This window comes from Coregonus clupeaformis, unplaced genomic scaffold (assembly GCF_020615455.1).
Source record: "Coregonus clupeaformis isolate EN_2021a unplaced genomic scaffold, ASM2061545v1 scaf2905, whole genome shotgun sequence".
NCBI classification, from domain to species: domain Eukaryota; kingdom Metazoa; phylum Chordata; class Actinopteri; order Salmoniformes; family Salmonidae; genus Coregonus; species Coregonus clupeaformis.
The window spans coordinates 25,001-43,980 of record NW_025536359.1 but is presented as its reverse complement, the minus strand read 5'-3'; the positions used below and the strand labels follow the sequence as shown (position 1 = coordinate 43,980).

Genomic DNA, 18,980 nt, shown 5'->3' with positions numbered 1-18,980 from the left:
CGCCTGAGCGGAGTTCCCCACAACCGCTTTTCAGGCCGAAAAAATATCTGTATTGCTGAAAACCGGAACATCCGGTTGTTGGCAACTCCGCTCAGTGTAGGCTGGTGGGAGGAGCTGTAGGCTGGTGGGAGGAGCTGTAGGTGGAGGGGCTCATTGTAAACGCCTGGAATGGAATGAATGGAACGGAGCCAAACGTGGTTTCCATGGTTTCCATAATGTTCAATGTGTTTGATACCTTTCCATTTATTCCATTCCAGCCATTTACAATGAGCCGTTATAGATCCTCCCTCCCACCAGCCTCCACTGACTCCGTTAAGGCTACTAATCTACATGATCAAGAGAAGTGAAGCTGCCTGATGGATGTCCAGCTGTTTATTTTCTATAAAGTGAAGTGAACTTATTCCTGTCTCCTGCCTGCATTATTCCCAACCCTGTCCTGAGTGACTAAGAACCCATTTCTACCTCTTACAGTATCAAACATAGCAAACTACAATCTTTTATCCAACATATTTGTGTTTTGCCCTTTGACAGTGTCATCAACAAAAACTGATTGAATAATCAACCAACTGTTTTTCTCCAGAGTCTGTGCGGCTTGTGGATGGAGCTGGTCTCTGCTCTGGGAGACTGGAGGTGAAGTCCAATCGGTCCTGGGCCTCAGTGTGTGAAGCTCACTTTGACCAGCAGGATGCAGAGGTAGTCTGTGGGAAGCTTGGCTGTGGGGCTCCTGCAGCTCTACAGGGGGCTCTATGGAGAAGGTGAGGGTCAGACCTGGGATAAGAGTTCCAGTGTAAAGGCAATGAGTCCCTTCTCCTGGACTGTGACACCTCAGACAGAAAAAACAACACCTGCCTACCTGGTAATGCTGTTGGACTCACCTGCTCAGGTAAAAACAGTTTGTCACTCAATCAACATTGTTGATTGAGTGACAGAATATGAGAGGGCAATATAGCTGTGTTTTAGTGAGAAAATAGTTTAATAATAAATAATAATAATAATTTAAATAGATGACTGTCTCTCTCTTTTCTTTTCTCAGAGCCCGATGATGTGAGGCTGGTGGCAGGAGGCAGTCGCTGTGCTGGTGTAGTGGAGTGGCACTACCAGGGAGAGTGGAGGACTGTGGCATCTCTTGGCATGGAGGCTGCAGCTGCCAGGGAGAGTGGAGGACTGTGGCATCTCTTGGCATGGAGGCTGCAGCTGCCAGGGAGAGTGGAGGACTGTGGCATCTCTTGGCATGGAGGCTGCAGCTGCCAGGGAGAGTGGAGGACTGTGGCATCTCTTGGCATGGAGGCTTTAGCTGCAGTAGTGTGTTAGACAGCTGGGTTGTGGCTCTGCTGTTTCAGTATCTGGTGGAAGAACCGTTCATTGGATTGGAGTTCACTGTTCTGGGTCTGAGCCTAGACTGAGGGAGTGTACAGTATTAGACTTAACCGTTTTTATCTGGTCAATCGGTACGATTTGCTCAGGTAATAACAATACATTATAATTATATTAAACTGATTTCCTTTACACCACTTCCTCTGCACCTCTCACAATGACTATTTGGCTTGTAAGTCTGCTTTGCAAAATAGATCACTCAGTCAAGTAGGAATGAAATACAACTTATATGTCCCAGAATGCTTTTGTATTTGAGTGTTATCTCAGTGAACGTCTCTACTCTCTACTCACTGTCACACGTCATGTTATTGTCATATCTAAATGAGGAAAGTAGTTGAGGAGCTACGTTTTCTTGTTCTCTCCTATTGTTCCAGATGTCCTGCTTCAGCCTGATATCAACATATGTTGTCTCAGTGACTGTAGGCCCACTACTCATGTTGCCCTGTGAGGGAGGGGTGGCTAGCACTGTTACATGCTGATGTTGTTGTCACATCTATAGGAAACTAGTTGAAGAGGTTTTTCTTGTTCTCTTTTATTGTTACAGATCTCCTGGTCCAGCCTGATATCTCCCTGACTGACTCAATGGGAGGGGTCTCCAGGGGCCACGAGGGGCCAGAGGTGTTCAGGGGCCACAGCTTCACCATCACCTGCTCCACTCAGCCACAGTACCCAGGAGGCTCCTTCCTCCTCACGTTCACCGGCTCCAACAGAACCCAGACCCAGCCAGCTGTCAATCACTCTGCTGCCCCTTCCTCTTCCCTGCTGCAGATGACTCCACCAAGGGAAACTACAGCTGTGTTCATGACAATTATGTTTTCTCTCATAACTTCTCCTCTGAGAGCGAGCTCCTCAACCTCACCGTCACAGGTAACTGAACATGAACCAGACTTATAACTTTGTCGTTGACAGATTTCCCACAGATCTATGTATGATGATCAGTCCCCTCATCAAAGGTGTTTCTGTTTGCAGCCTCTCCTCTGCCAGCCTTCATCATCAGACACGTTGCTAGTGCTGCTGAGTCCTACTGACAGCCATCACCACCTTCTACCTGTACTACAAGGTAAAGACATTTACTCAGACGTTACAAGTCATTTAAACTAGAGGGAGAGGGAGAGGGGGAAGGGGAGAGGGAGGGGAGGGAGAGGGAGAGGGAGAGGGGGAGGGGGAGAGGGAGGGAGAGAGAATGGAGATACTAGACTGTTGGTGCTGTGTCTCCTTAGACCACCAGGAGGCAGAGGAGAGTGAACAGGGTGAGCGGCATGGCTCTTTATGTTGGTGCTGTGTCTCCCTAGACCACCAGGAGGCAGAGGAGAGTGAACAGGGTGAGCAGCATGGCTCTTTATGTTGGTGCTGTGTCTCCCTAGACCACCAGGAGGCAGAGGAGAGTGAACAGGGTGAGCGGCATGGCTCTTTATGTCGATGCTGTGGAGATGGTCTCTCTGAGCTCCAGAGCTGAAGCAGGGCCGGGAGAGGAGAGAGCAGCCCAGGGGACTGAGTAGGAGTAGAATGACGCTGACCCTACATGCTTATCTTAGGTCAGTTCTGTGTTTTAAAATCGATGGTCAGGGGAGCACTGGTGTATATAATGCTGATCTCAGGTCAGTTCTGTGTTTTAACATCGATGGTCAGGGGAGCACTGGTGTATGTAATGCTGATCTCAGGTCAGTTCTGTGTTTTAACATCGATGGTCAGGGGAGCACTGGTGTATATAATGCTGATCTCAGGTCAGTTCTGTGTTTTAACATCGATGGTCAGGGGAGCACTGGTGTATATAATGCTGATCTCAGGTCAGTTCTGTGTTTTTAACATCGATGGTCAGGGGAGCACTGGTGTATGTAATGCTGATCTCAGGTCAGTTCTGTGTTTTAACATCGATGGTCAGGGAGCACTGGTGTATATAATGCTGATCTCAGGTCAGTTCTGTGTTTTAACATCGATGGTCAGGGGAGCACTGGTGTATATAATGCTGATCTCAGGTCAGTTCTGTGTTTTAACATCGATGGTCAGGGGAGCACTGGTGTATATAATGCTGATCTCAGGTCAGTTCTGTGTTTTAACATCGATGGTCAGGGGAGCACTGGTGTATATAATGCTGATCTCAGGTCAGTTCTGTGTTTTGGGTATTTGTTTCATTAGTCCATTGTTGACATAATGTTTTACATGTCAGCAGTCAAGTTTTCAAGATGTATAACTTTCAAAAAACAGAAATACAGCCGGTATGATGCACTTTTAACTAAGGTTTTGGTAATATGGGGTTTTGGTTACATGGGTTTTGGGTAACATGGGGTTTGGGTAACATGGGGTTTGGGTAACATGGGGTTTGGGTAACATGGGGTTTTGGTAACATGGGGTTTTGGTAACAGGGGGTTTGGGTAACATGGGGTTTGGGTAACATGGGGTTTTGGTAACATGGGGTTTTGGTAACATGGGGTTTGGGTAACATGGGGTTTGGGTAACATGGGGTTTGGGTAACATGGGGTTTGGGTAACATGGGGTTTGGGTAACATGGGGTTTGGGTAACATGGGGTTTGGGTAACATGGGGTTTGGGTAACATGGGGTTTGGGTAACATGGGGTTTGGATAACATGGGGTTTTGGTTACATGGGGTTTTGGTAACATGGGGTTTGGGTAACATGGGGTTTGGGTAACATGGGGTTTGGGTAACATGGGGTTTGGGTAACATGGGGTTTGGGTAACATGGGGTTTGGGTAACATGGGGTTTGGGTAACATGGGGTTTGGATAACATGGGGTTTGGGTAACATGGGGTTTGGGTTACATGGGTTTCGGTTACATGGGGTTTGGGTAACATGGGGTTTGGGTAACATGGGGTTTGGATAACATGGGGTTTGGGTAACATGGGGTTTGGGTAACATGGGGTTTGGGTAACATGGGGTTTGGGTAACATGGGGTTTGGGTAACATGGGGTTTGGATAACATGGGGTTTGGGTAACATGGGGTTTGGGTAACATGGGGTTTGGGTAACATGGGGTTTGGGTAACATGGGGTTTGGATAACATGGGGTTTGGGTAACATGGGGTTTGGATAACATGGGGTTTGGGTAACATGGGGTTTTGGTAACATGGGGTTTTGATAACATGGGGTTTGGGTAACATGGGGTTTGGATAACATGGGGTTTGGGTAACATGGGGTTTGGGTAACATGGGGTTTGGGTAACATGGGGTTTTGGATAACATGGGGTTTGGGTAACATGGGGTTTGGGTAACATGGGGTTTGGGTAACATGGGGTTTGGGTAACATGGGGTTTGGATAACATGGGGTTTGGGTAACATGGGGTTTGGATAACATGGGGTTTGGGTAACATGGGGTTTTGGTAACATGGGGTTTGGGTAACATGGGGTTTGGATAACATGGGGTTTTGGTTACATGAGGTTTGGGTAACATGGGGTTTGGGTAACATGGGGTTTTGGTAACATGGGGTTTTGGTAACATGGGGTTTGGTAACATGGGGTTTGGGTAACATGGGGTTTGGATAACATGGGGTTTGGGTAACATGGGGTTTGGGTAACATGGGGTTTGGGTAACATGGGGTTTGGATAACATGGGGTTTGGGTAACATGGGGTTTTGGTAACATGGGGTTTTGATAACATGGGGTTTGGGTAACATGGGGTTTGGATAACATGGGGTTTTGGTTACATGAGGTTTGGGTAACATGGGGTTTGGGTAACATGGGGTTTTGGTAACATGGGGTTTTGGTAACATGGGGTTTTGGTAACATGGGGTTTGGGTAACATGGGGTTTGGATAACATGGGGTTTGGGTAACATGGGGTTTGGGTAACATGGGGTTTGGGTAACATGGGGTTTGGATAACATGGGGTTTGGGTAACATGGGGTTTTGGTAACATGGGGTTTGGGTAACATGGGGTTTGGGTAACATGGGGTTTGGGTAACATGGGGTTTGGATAACATGGGGTTTGGGTAACATGGGGTTTGGGTAACATGGGGTTTGGGTAACATGGGGTTTGGGTAACATGGGGTTTGGATAACATGGGGTTTGGGTAACATGGGGTTTGGATAACATGGGGTTTGGGTAACATGGGGTTTGGGTAACATGGGGTTTGGATAACATGGGTTTGGGTAACATGGGGTTTGGATAACATGGGGTTTGGGTAACATGGGGTTTGGGTAACATGGGGTTTGGATAACATGGGGTTTGGGTAACATGGGGTTTGGATAACATGGGGTTTTGGTAACATGGGGTTTTGGTAACATGGGGTTTGGGTAACATGGGGTTGGGGTAACATGGGGTTTGGATAACATGGGGTTTGGGTAACATGGGGTTTGGATAACATGGGGTTTGGGTAACATGGGGTTTTGGTAACATGGGGTTTTGGTAACATGGGGTTTGGGTAACATGGGGTTGGGGTAACATGGGGTTTGGATAACATGGGGTTTGGGTAACATGGGGTTTGGGTAACATGGGGTTTTGGTAACATGGGGTTTTGGTAACATGGGGTTTTGGTAACATAGGGTTTTGGTTACATGGGTTTCGGTTACATGGGGTTTGGATAACATGGGGTTTTGGTTACATGGGGTTTTGGTTACATGGGTTTCGGTTACATGGGGTTTGGGTAACATGGGGTTTGGGTAACATGGGGTTTGGATAACATGGGGTTTGGATAACATGGGGTTTGGGTAACATGGGGTTTTGGTAACATGGGGTTTTGGTAACATGGGGTTTGGATAACATGGGGTTTTGGTAACATGGGGTTTTGGTTACATGGGGTTTTGGTTACATGGGGTTTTGGTTACATGGGGTTTTGGTTACATGGGGTTTGGATAACATGGGGTTTGGGTAACATGGGGTTTTGGTAACATGGGGTTTGGGTAACATGGGGTTTGGGTAACATGGGGTTTGGGTAACATGGGGTTTGGATTATTTTAAGAGCATTCCAGCATTTATTGCTTTTTGCTTTTGTCTTTATTTTGTAAATCTTATTTTGTTTACTCTTAGATTCTTTATTTTGAAACGTCATCATGGATTATTAGTCCATGTAATCATCTGTTTATTCTTTGGCCGGGATTCAATCCGATCGCGAGTCATTTAAAGGTCATTTCTGACTGAGCCGACATCTGCAGCGTTTACCATGAATGGGATCTCCACTAATGCGGGAACATTGCCTTTAAAAGCAGCATTGTCGACAGTGCTCTACAATGCACAATCAGATTGAATTTCGACCTGTCTATCTATATTTTCTTTTAAAGAGGGACTTTTATTTTAATTTTATTTTTTCTCATCTCATGATGTTATTGATTATAAATGTTATGATATTGATTAGGATGTAGATGATGTTAATATAGAGAGATAATGATGTTATTGATTATAAATAGTATGATATTGATTATGATGTAGATTATTGTTATGATGATGTTAGTAATATAGAGATAATGATGTTATTGATTATAAATGTTATGATATTGATTATGATGTAGATTATTGTTATGATGTTGTTAGTAGTATAGAGATAATGATGTTATTGATTATAAATAGTATGATATTGATTATGATGTAGATTATTGTTATGATGATGTTAGTAGTATATAGAGATAATTATGTTATTGATTATAAATGTTATGATATTGATTATGATGTAGATTATTGTTATGATGATGTTAGTAGTATATAGAGATAATGATGTTATTGATTATACATGTTATGATATTGATTATGATGTAGATTATTGTTATGATGTTGTTAGTAGTATAGAGATAATGATGTTATTGATTATAAATAGTATGATATTGATTATGATGTAGATTATTGTTATGATGATGTTAGTAGTATATAGAGATAATGATGTTATTGATTATAAATGTTATGATATTGATTATGATGTAGATTATTGTTATGATGTTGTTAGTAATATAGAGATAATGATGTTATTGATTATAAATGTTATGATATTGATTATGATGTAGATTATTGTTATGATGATGTTAGTAATATAGAGATAATGATGTTATTGATTATAAATGTTATGATATTGATTATGATGTAGATTATTGTTATGATGTTGTTAGTAGTATATAGATAATGATGTTATTGATTATAAATGTTATGATATTGATTATGATGTAGATTATTGTTATGATGATGTTAGTAGTATATAGATAATGATGTGATTCTCTTATGATCTGTGGGTTACAGATAAAGTGTAGTACTTAGTGCAGGTCTGATATACAATTAGATTGTGTGGATATGTTGTGTGTCCAAATGAATCAATCAACCAATCAATCAAAGCAACCAATATATTGTTAAGTAAAGTAAACCAATATTGCATTATATTAATGACCTCAAAGGTATTGTTAACAAGTGTTATATCACATGTGTGATGTGAGTGCAGATTATGTTGCTGTTATGTCATTGACCCTTTCCAGATAAAGACCTGTTGCTCTCTAAACTGCCATTTATTCGCTGTATGATTTTTTTTAAAAACTCACAGGTTGACAGTCTTGTGTGATTTCTGTTTTTTTCTTTCAGTAAACGGTGAATATTGATGATGTGATTCCATCAGTGACGCCCTGCACACTTTCCCACAATGCATTGAAAGAGGTGGGCTGCGAGTGATATGCCCTAGCTCTCTTCAAGTAGGCAAACAACAAAACTAGACTACTTAATTGGGAAGATGCCGAATAGCGAAGATTCTGTTGGTGTGTTCAAACGTAGGCTAAGTAGTTATTGTTCTCTTTTAAATGATCTTGAGTATTGCATCGAAGGCTACATCTTTGAAAACATGTTTTTTTTAACCCAAACTGGATTTCTGTTTTCTCATTGAAAAGTGTTTCTTGTCTTCGTCAGAGCTTTTAAACGAAATACTAAACCATCTTTAGATTTCAGGAATGTGTCTGTGGCTGCGTTATTGATGTCATGTTAATCAGGCCTTTTGATTTGAACATATGAATAGTTTTAGTTGTGTTTAGTTGCTAGGCTACCTTTTTTGTGTAATTTAGCAGACACTCTTTATCCAGAGCGACTTACAGGAGCAATTAGGGTTATAGTGCCTTGCTCAAGGGCACATTGACAGATTTTATCACCTAGTCGGCTCGGGGATTAGAACCAGCGACCTTTTGGTTACTGGCACAACGCCCTTAACCACTAAGCCACCTGCCGCCACTACTTAATTATTGAATTTATGGATCAAGCCTCAGCAGTCATTCTGATCTCGTTCCCAACGATCAGGGCTTTAGTTTATTATGTTGCTGTCCAGCGGGTCTGAACTTTTGCGATGCACCCGACTGTCCACGTTTTTTCTGTCCAATAGCCTTTTGATTTGAACATTTTGAAAAGTGTCGGTGTGTGTACTAGGCTATTTCATTAATACATGTTACAGCGCTTTGGTTTCACTAATAAATATGTTGAAATGGAACCAAATGATCTGTTTCTGTCTCCAGTCCTTTTTAAATAGGATAGATGGGCTATATGGGTTACGGTATAGGTTGAATGTGATAGTCTGCCTATAACCAGCCTGAGTAGGCCTATAACTCCATTGCTATTCTATTCAGAGTTTAGAGAAATTAATACAATTGGAAATTAGCTGTTATCAAGACGGTTAATCTGATGCATGTCTGTTGAATTTGGAAAGATCCACCCGCACCTGGCCCCGCCCCCACCTACTCAGCCAATCAGGAGCCGCTACTGCGTTGCGGCTGTTGCATACTACATGCCTTTTACTAAACAGTACGTGCTAAATAGTATGCAACGATGAGTACATAGTATGCAGTAGAAGCATGTTGTACAGTAGTATGGGTATCCTCTCATTCTCTCTACTGTTCCCTCTGCTGGTCACTTCCCTCTCAGCACCTGCAGTGGGCGGAGACGAGACTGAGAGCTGTGCTCTGGTTGGCTAAGCTGGAAGGAGGCTGCAGCATCCTTCTCTCTCTCTCTCTCTCTCTCTCTCTCTCTCTCTCTCTCTCTCTCTCTCTCTCTCTCTCTCAGCATTATCAAGCAGGAAGAAGAAACAGCCTGTCATCCTCTCTCTCTTTCTCCCTCATCCCTCCACCTCTCTCTCTCCTCTCTCTCTCTCTCTCCTCTCCACACAGAGACACGCATGTGCCTGCCTGCTCAGTGACACTGCAGTACAGAGGACATAGCAGCAGCAGCAGCAGAGAGGCAGACAGGCAGACAGGCAGACAGGCAGACCGACAAGCCGACAGGCAGGCAGAGAGACAGGCAGACCGACAAGCCGACAGGCAGACCGAAGGAAGGTGTGTCGAGGCCTTCTCTCCTCCTCCTCCTCCTCCTGCACTCTCCTTCCACACCTCCACACTCTGGGACCTTGAACTGCTGCTGCTACTCCTGCTACTGCTACTACTGCTACAGTTCCTGTTCCTGTTTGGTTCCTGTTCCTGTTTGGTTCCTGTTCCTGTTTGGTTCCTGTTCCTGTTTGTTACCAAGGAAATACTCCTGCTACTGCTATTGCTACGGTTCCTGTTCGTTACCAAGGAAATACTGCAGAGCAGCGGATATTATCACGCACGCGAGCACAGAGGAGTGCTACTCTCTCCCTCTCTCACACACTCCCAGGCAGACAGACGGACTACTCTCTCCAACACATATCAGTGGACCTCTCATTGTTTCGGGAACTTCTCTTGCTGGGCCTGGTGTGTGTTTTGGTGTGGGGTGTGTAGTGTGTGTGTTTTGGTGTGGGGTGTGTAGTGTGTAGTGTGTGTGTTTTGGTGTGGGGTGTGTAGTGTGTGTGTTTTTATCAGAGGTCACACCGCGTGGTGTGGGAGTGTGTGTGGTTGATCCACCTTCTCTCAGGTCCCCTCCCCTCTCACCCCCCTCCCTCCCTCCCTCTCTCTCTCTCTCTCTCTCTCTCTCTCTCTCTCTCTCTCTCTCTCTCTCTCTCTCTCTCTCTCTCTCTCTCTCTCTCTCTCTCTCTCTCTCTCTCTCTCTCTCTCTCTCTCTCTCTCTCTCTCTTTCTCTCCACCCCCTCTCCTCTCCTCTCCTCTCCATCCTCACCACACCTCTCCCTCTCTTTTCCCTCTATCCTCTCCATACCTCTGGCCCTCCATATCCCATGATGCCTTGCTCCAAACCACTGCGCTAGGCCCCAGCAGTATGGGCAGAGCCTGGGAGAGGAGAGAGAGCTCTGATTGGACCAGGTCGGGTCCCCCTTCCTTTGCTTCCAATGGGGGAGGACACTGAGAGCTCCAAAGTCAACCACAGTTTCCTGCGAGACTACGTCACCGAAGGTAGGCCTATAACGCCTTTGTTACCTTAAGTAGGTTTATAACACCTCTATGTCACCTTAAGTAGGTTTATAATACCACTATGTTACCTTAAGTAGGTTTAGAACAGTTCTGTGTCACCTTTAGTAGGTTTATAACACCTCTGTCACCATATGTAGGTTTATAACACCTCTGTCACCATATGTAGGTTTATAACACCTCTGTCACCATATGTAGGTTTATAACACCTCTGTTACCTTAAGTAGGTTTATTATACCACTATGTTACCTTACATAGGTTTATAACGGCTCTATGTCACCTTAAGTAGGTTTATAACACATCTATGTTACCTTACATAAGTTTATAACGGATCTATGTCACCTTAAGTAGGTTTATAATACCACTACATAATCAAAGCTTATAATACATCTATGTTACCTTAAGTAGGTTTATAATGGCTCTATGTCACATTAAGTAGGCTTATAACACCTCTATGTCAGATTACGTATGCTTATTATAACTCTGTCAACTTACATAGGCCTATAGCGGCACTTAGTTTCCAAAGGTGGGCTCATAACACCTCTATGTCACTGAAGGTAGCCTCACAACACCTCTCTGTCACTGAAGGTGGGCTCATAACACCTCTCTGTCACTGAAGGTAGCCTCACAACACCTCTCTGTCACTGAAGGTGGGCTCATAACACCTCTCTGTCACTGAAGGTAGCCTCATAACACCTCTCTGTCACTGAAGGTGGGCTCATAACACCTCTCTGTCACTGAAGGTAGCCTCATAACACCTCTCTGTCACTGAAGGTAGCCTCATAACACCTCTCTGTCCCCTTAGGTAGAATTATAATATTGGCGTACAACGGCACTATATGACAAAAGATAGGTCTACAACTAGTTCAGAGTCAGAGAATGTGTTTGAGAGAGAGAGAGAGAGAGAGAGAAAGGGAAGAGAGAGAGAGAGAGAGAGAGGGAGGAGAGAGAAGAGAGAGAGAGAGAGAGAGAGAGAGAGAGAGAGAGAGAGAGAGAGAGAGAGAGAGAGAGAGAGAGAGAGAGAGAGAGAGAGAGAGAGAGAGAGAGAGAGAGAGAGAGAGAGAGAGAGAGAGAGAGAGAGAGAGAGAGAGAGAGAGAGAGAGAGAGAGAGAGAGAGAGAGAGAGAGAGAGAGAGAGAGAGAGAGAGTTAGACTAATTTCAGAGCTCTCTGAACGTTCCCCTCATGTTTTTACAACGACGATTTGGATTCTAGTTCTAATTCTGGTGCTGAATTCCACAGTATCGTGGTTCTGAAATCCTAAGACTCCATTGGACTGTTACCGGTCAATGTTATCAAGGAGGGAGGAATTAGCGTAACATGTTTTTGGGGAAACACTGCGGTCTTAGGCTGCGGATACGTTGACATTTTGCGTTGCCGGATGAATGACAACAAAGATGATTGCCCGCATAAATTGTCCGTATTTTTTTACATATGCAACTCGTTCCGAAAAAAAGTAAAGATCAGTTGTATTTTTGACAGAGAAAAACAGACAATGATGATCTCTAGGTCAAATTGTATATGATCAGTGGTAATGTCTCAGTGTGGTGGAACCCTTATGACCAGTGGTGTAGTGATCAGAGGTAATGTCTCAGTGTGGTGGAACCCTTATGACCAGTGGTGTAGTGATCAGAGGTAATGTCTCAGTGTGGTGGAACCCTTATGACCAGTGGTGTAGTGATCAGGGTAATGTCTCAGTGTGGTGGAACCCTTATGACCAGTGGTGTAGTGATCAGTGGTAATGTCTCAGTGTGGTGGAACCCTTATGACCAGTGGTGTAGTGATCAGTGGTAATGTCTCAGTGTGGTGGAACCCTTATGACCAGTGGTGTAGTGATCAGAGGTAATGTCTCAGTGTGGTGGAACCCTTATGACCAATGGTGGTAGTGATCAGTGGTAATGTCTCAGTGTGGTGGAACCCTTATGACCAGTGGTGTAGTGATCAGTGGTAATGTCTCAGTGTGGTGGAACCCTTATGACCAGTGGTGTAGTGATCAGTGGTAATGTCTCAGTGTGGTGGAACCCTTATGACCAGTGGTGTATTGATCAGTGGTAATGTCTCAGTGTGGTGGAACCCTTATGACCAGTGGTGTAGTGATCAGAGGTAATGTCTCAGTGTGGTGGAACCCTTATGACCAGTGGTGTAGTGATCAGAGGTAATGTCTCAGTGTGGTGGAACCCTTATGACCAATGGTGGTAGTGATCAGTGGTAATGTCTCAGTGTGGTGGAACCCTTATGACCAGTGGTGTAGTGATCAGTGGTAATGTCTCAGTGTGGTGGAACCCTTATGACCAGTGGTGTAGTGATCAGTGGTAATGTCTCAGTGTGGTGGAACCCTTATGACCAGTGGTGTAGTGATCAGTGGTAATGTCTCAGTGTGGTGGAACCCTTATGACCAGTGGTGTAGTGATCAGAGGTAATGTCTTAGTGCAGTGGAACCCTTATGACCAGTGGTGTAGTGATCAGTGGTAATGTCTCAGTGTGGTGGAACCCTTATGACCAGTGGTGTAGTGATCAGAGGTAATGTCTCAGTGTGGTGGAACCCTTATGACCAGTGGTGTAGTGATCAGAGGTAATGTCTCAGTGTGGTGGAACCCTTATGACCAATGGTGGTAGTGATCAGTGGTAATGTCTCAGTGTGGTGGAACCCTTATGACCAGTGGTGTAGTGATCAGTGGTAATGTCTCAGTGTGGTGGAACCCTTATGACCAGTGGTGTAGTGATCAGTGGTAATGTCTCAGTGTGGTGGAACCCTTATGACCAGTGGTGGTAGTGATCAGTGGTAATGTCTCAGTGTGGTGGAACCCTTATGACCAGTGGTGGTAGTGATCAGTGGTAATGTCTCAGTGTGGTGGAACCCTTATGACCAGTGGTGTAGTGATCAGTGGTAATGTCTCAGTGTGGTGGAACCCTTATGACCAGTGGTGTAGTGATCAGTGGTAATGTCTCAGTGTGGTGGAACCCTTATGACCAGTGGTGTAGTGATCAGAGGTAATGCCTCAGTGTGGTGGAACCCTTATGACCAGTGGTGTAGTGATCAGAGGTAATGTCTCAGTGCAGTGGAACCCTTATGACCAGTGGTGTAGTGATCAGAGGTAATGTCTCAGTGTGGTGGAACCCTTATGACCAGTGGTGTAGTGATCAGAGGTAATGTCTCAGTGCGGTGGAACCCTTATGACCAGTGGTGTAGTGATCAGAGGTAATGTCTCAGTGTGGTGGAACCCTTATGACCAGTGGTGTAGTGATCAGAGGTAATGTCTCAGTGTGGTGGAACCCTTATGACCAGTGGTGTAGTGATCAGAGGTAATTTCTCAGTGCAGTGGAACCCTTATGACCAGTGGTGTAGTGATCAGTGGTAATGTCTCAGTGTGGTGGAACCCTTATGACCAGTGGTGTAGTGATCAGAGGTAATGTCTCAGTGTGGTGGAACCCTTATGACCAGTGGTGTAGTGATCCAGAGGTAATGTCTCAGTGTGGTGGAACCCTTATGACCAGTGGTGTAGTGATCAGTGGTAATGTCTCAGTGTGGTGGAACCCTTATGACCAGTGGTGTAGTGATCAGAGGTAATGTCTCAGTGCGGTGGAACCCTTATGACCAGTGGTGTAGTGATCAGAGGTAATGTCTCAGTGTGGTGGAACCCTTATGACCAGTGGTGTAGTGATCAGAGGTAATGTCTCAGTGTGGTGGAACCCTTATGACCAGTGGTGTAGTGATCAGAGGTAATGTCTCAGGGGTAGTAACATTATGATAGTAGGATGCTGACTCAGTGGTTCTAAACCCTTATGGGGTATTAACAGTATGATAGTAGGATGCTGACTCAGTGGTTCTAAACCCTTATGGGGTAGTAACATTATGATAGTAGGATGCTGACTCTGTGGTTCTAAACCCTCATGGGGTAGTAACATTATGATAGTAGGATGCTGACTCAGTGGTTCTAAACCCTTATGGGGTAGTAACATTATGATAGTAGGATGCTGACTCAGTGGTTAGAAACCCTTATGGGGTAGTAACATTATGATAGTAGGATGCTGACTCAGTGGTTCTAAACCCTTATGGGGTAGTAACATTATGATAGTAGGATGCTGACTCAGTGGTTCTAAACCCTTATGGGGTAGTAACAGTATGATAGTAGGATGCTGACTCAGTGGTTCTAATCCCTTATGGGGTAGTAACATTATGATAGTAGGATGCTGACTCAGTGGTTCTAAACCCTTATGGGGTAGTAACATTATGATAGTAGGATGCTGACTCAGTGGTTCTAAACCCTTATGGGGTAGTAACATTATGATAGTAGGATGCTGACTCAGTGGTTCTAAACCCTTATGGGGTAGTAACATTATGATAGTAGGATGCTGACTCAGTGGTTCTAAACCCTTATGGGGTAGTAACAGTTTGATAGTAGGATGCTGACTCAGTGGTTCTAAACCCTTATGGGGTAGTAACATTATGATAGTAGGATGCTGACTCAGTGGTTCTAAACCCTTATGGGGTAGTAACATTATGATAGTAGGATGCTGACTCAGTGGTTCTAAACCCTTATGGGGTAGTAACATTATGATAGTAGGATGCTGACTCAGTGGTTCTAAATCCTTATGGGGTAGTAACATTATGATAGTAGGATGCTGACTCAGTGGTTCTAAACCCTTATGGGGTAGTAACATTATGATAGTAGGATGCTGACTCAGTGGTTCTGAACCCTTTATGGGGTAGTAACATTATGAGAGTAGGATGCTGACTCAGTGGTTCTGAACCCTTATGGGATAGTAACATTATGATAGTAGGATGCTGACTCAGTGGTTCTAATCCCTTATGGGGGTAGTAACATTATGATAGTAGGATGCTGACTCAGTGATTCTAAACCCTTATGGGGGTAGTAACATTATGATAGTAGGATGCTGACTCAGTGGTTCTAAACCCTTATGGGGTAGTAACATTATGATAGTAGGATGCTGACTCAGTGGTTCTAAACCCTTATGGGGTAGTAACATTATGATAGTAGGATGCTGACTCTGTGGTTCTAAACCCTTATGGGGTAGTAACATTATGATAGTAGGATGCTGACTCAGTGGTTCTAAACCCTTATGGGGTAGTAACATTATGATAGTAGAATGCTGACTCAGTGATTCTGAACCCTTATGGGGTGGTAACATTATGATAGTAGGATGCTGACTCAGTGGTTCTAAACCCTTATGGGGTGTAACATTATGATAGGAGGATGCTGACTCAGTGGTTCTAAACCCTTATGGGGTAGTAACATTATGATAGTAGGATGCTGACTCAGTGGTTCTGAACCCTTATGGGGTAGTAACATTATGAGAGTAGGATGCTGACTCAGTGGTTCTGAACCCTTATGGGATAGTAACATTATGATAGTAGGATGCTGACTCAGTGGTTCTAATCCCTTATGGGGTAGTAACATTATGATAGTAGGATGCTGACTCAGTGATTCTAAACCCTTATGGGGTAGTAACATTATGATAGTAGGATGCTGACTCAGTGGTTCTAAACCCTTATGGGGTAGTAACATTATGATAGTAGGATGCTGACTCAGTGGTTCTAAACCCTTATGGGGTAGTAACATTATGATAGTAGGATGCTGACTCTGTGGTTCTAAACCCTTATGGGGTAGTAACATTATGATAGTAGGATGCTGACTCAGTGGTTCTAAACCCTTATGGGGTAGTAACATTATGATAGTAGAATGCTGACTCAGTGATTCTGAACCCTTATGGGGTGGTAACATTATGATAGTAGGATGCTGACTCAGTGGTTCTAAACCCTTATGGGGTAGTAACATTATGATAGGAGGATGCTGACTCAGTGGTTCTAAACCCTTATGGGGTAGTAACATAATATGATAGTAGGATGCTGACTCAGTGGTTCTAAACCCTTATGGGGTAGTAACAGTATGATAGTAGGATGCTGACTCAGTGGTTCTAAACCCTTATGGGGTAGTAACAGTTTGATAGTAGGATGCTGACTCAGTGGTTCTAAACCCTTATGGGGTAGTAACAGTATGATAGTAGGATGCTGACTCAGTGGTTCTAAACCCTTATGGGGTAGTAACATTATGATAGTAGGATGCTGACTCAGTGGTTCTGAACCCTTATGGGGTAGTAACATTATGATAGTAGGATGCTGACTCGAGTGATTCTAAACCCTTATGGGGTAGTAACATTATGATAGTAGGATGCTGACTCAGTGGTTCTAAACCCTTATGGGGTAGTAACATTATGATAGTAGGATGCTGACTCAGTGGTTCTAAACCCTTATGGGGTAGTAACATTATGATAGTAGGATGCTGACTCAGTGGTTCTAAACCCTTATGGGGGTAGTAACATTATGATACTAGGATGCTGACTCAGTGGTTCTAAACCCTTATGGGGTAGTAACAGTTTGATAAGTAGGATGCTGACTCATTGGTTCTAAACCCTTATGGGGTAGTAACAATTTGATAGTAGGATGCTGACTCAGTGGTTCTAAACCCTTATGGGGTAGTAACAGTTTGATATTAGGATGCTGACTCAGTGGTTCTAAACCCTTATGGGGTAGTAACATTATGATAGTAGGATGCTGACTCAGTGGTTCTAAACCCTTATGGGGTAGTAACAGTATGATAGTAGGATGCTGACTCAGTGGTTCTAAACCCTTATTGTGTAGTAACATTTTGATAGTAGGATGCTGACTCAGTGGTTCTTAAACCCTTATGGGGTAGTAACAGTTTGATAGTAGGATGCTGACTCAGTGGTTCTAAACCCCTTATGGGGTAGTAACATTATGATAGTAGGATGCTGACTCAGTGGTTCTAAACCCTTATGGGGTAGTAACATTATGATAGTAGAATGCTGACTCAGTGATTCTGAACCCTTATGGGGTGGTAACATTATGATAGTAGGATGCTGACTCAGTGGTTCTAAACCCTTATGGGGTAGTAACATTATGATAGGAGGATGCTGACTCAGTGGTTCTAAACCCTTATGGGGTAGTAACATTATGATAGTAGGATGCTGACTCAGTGGTTCTAAACCCTTATGGGGTAGTAACAGTATGATAGTAGGATGCTGACTCAGTGGTTCTAAACCCTTATGGGGTAGTAACAGTTTGATAGTAGGATGCTGACTCAGTGGTTCTAAACCCTTATGGGGTAGTAACAGTATGATAGTAGGATGCTGACTCAGTGGTTCTAAACCCTTATGGGGTAGTAACATTATGATAGTAGGATGCTGACTCAGTGGTTCTGAACCCTTATGGGGTAGTAACATTATGATAGTAGGATGCTGACTCAGTGATTCTAAACCCTTATGGGGTAGTAACATTATGATAGTAGGATGCTGACTCAGTGGTTCTAAACCCTTATGGGGTAGTAACATTATGATAGTAGGATGCTGACTCAGTGGTTCTAAACCCTTATGGGGTAGTAACATTATGATAGTAGGATGCTGACTCAGTGGTTCTAAACCCTTATGGGGTAGTAACATTATGATACTAGGATGCTGACTCAGTGGTTCTAAACCCTTATGGGGTAGTAACAGTTTGATAGTAGGATGCTGACTCATTGGTTCTAAACCCTTATGGGGTAGTAACAATTTGATAGTAGGATGCTGACTCAGTGGTTCTAAACCCCTTATGGGGTAGTAACATTTGATAGTAGGATGCTGACTCAGTGGTTCTAAACCCTTATGGGGTAGTAACATTATGATAGTAGGATGCTGACTCAGTGGTTCTAAACCCTTATGGGGTAGTAACAGTATGATAGTAGGATGCTGACTCAGTGGTTCTAAACCCTTATTGTGTAGTAACATTTTCATAGTAGGATGCTGACTCAGTGGTTCCTAAACCCTTGTGGGGTAGTAACAGTATGATAGTAGGATGCTGACTCAGTGGTTCTAAACCCTTATGGGGTAGTAACATTATGATAGTAGGATCCTGACTCAGTGGTTCTAAACCCTTATGGGGGTAGTAACATTATGATAGTAGGATGCTGACTCAGTGATTCTAAAGCCTTATGGGGTAGTAACATTAAGATAGTAGGATGCTGACTCAGTGGTTCTAAACCCTTTATGGGGTAGTAACATTATAATAGTAGGATGCTGACTCAGTGGTTAGAAACCCTTATGGGGTTGTAACATTATGATAGTAGGATGCTGACTCAGTGGTTCTAAACCCTTATGGGGTAGTAACATTATGATAGTAGGATGCTGACTCAGTGGTTCTAATCCCTTATGGGGTAGTAACAGTATGATAGTAGGATGCTGACTCAGTGGTTCTAAACCCTTATTGTGTAGTAACATTATGATAGTAGGATGCTGACTCAGTGGTTCTAAACCCTTATGGCGTAGTAACATTATGATAGTAGGATGCTGACTCAGTGGTTCT

General features: G+C 43.8%; 2 long non-coding RNA genes and 1 pseudogene across 2 annotated transcripts; all 3 read left to right on the top strand.

Moving 5' to 3' along the window:
• Window positions 1-781: 781 nt before the first annotated feature.
• On the top strand, window positions 782-2,114 carry LOC123489259. Its single transcript, XR_006660516.1, has 3 exons — window positions 782-883; window positions 1,034-1,463; window positions 1,919-2,114. It is a non-coding gene; the product is annotated as an uncharacterized LOC123489259 (long non-coding RNA).
• Window positions 2,115-2,393: 279 nt separating this feature from the next.
• Window positions 2,394-3,171, top strand: LOC123489257. Its single transcript, XR_006660515.1, has 3 exons — window positions 2,394-2,434; window positions 2,595-2,696; window positions 2,739-3,171. It is a non-coding gene; the product is annotated as an uncharacterized LOC123489257 (long non-coding RNA).
• A 7,355-nt stretch (window positions 3,172-10,526) lies between these two features.
• Window positions 10,527-18,980, top strand: part of LOC123489258 — a 27,853-nt pseudogene continuing 19,399 nt past the window's right edge.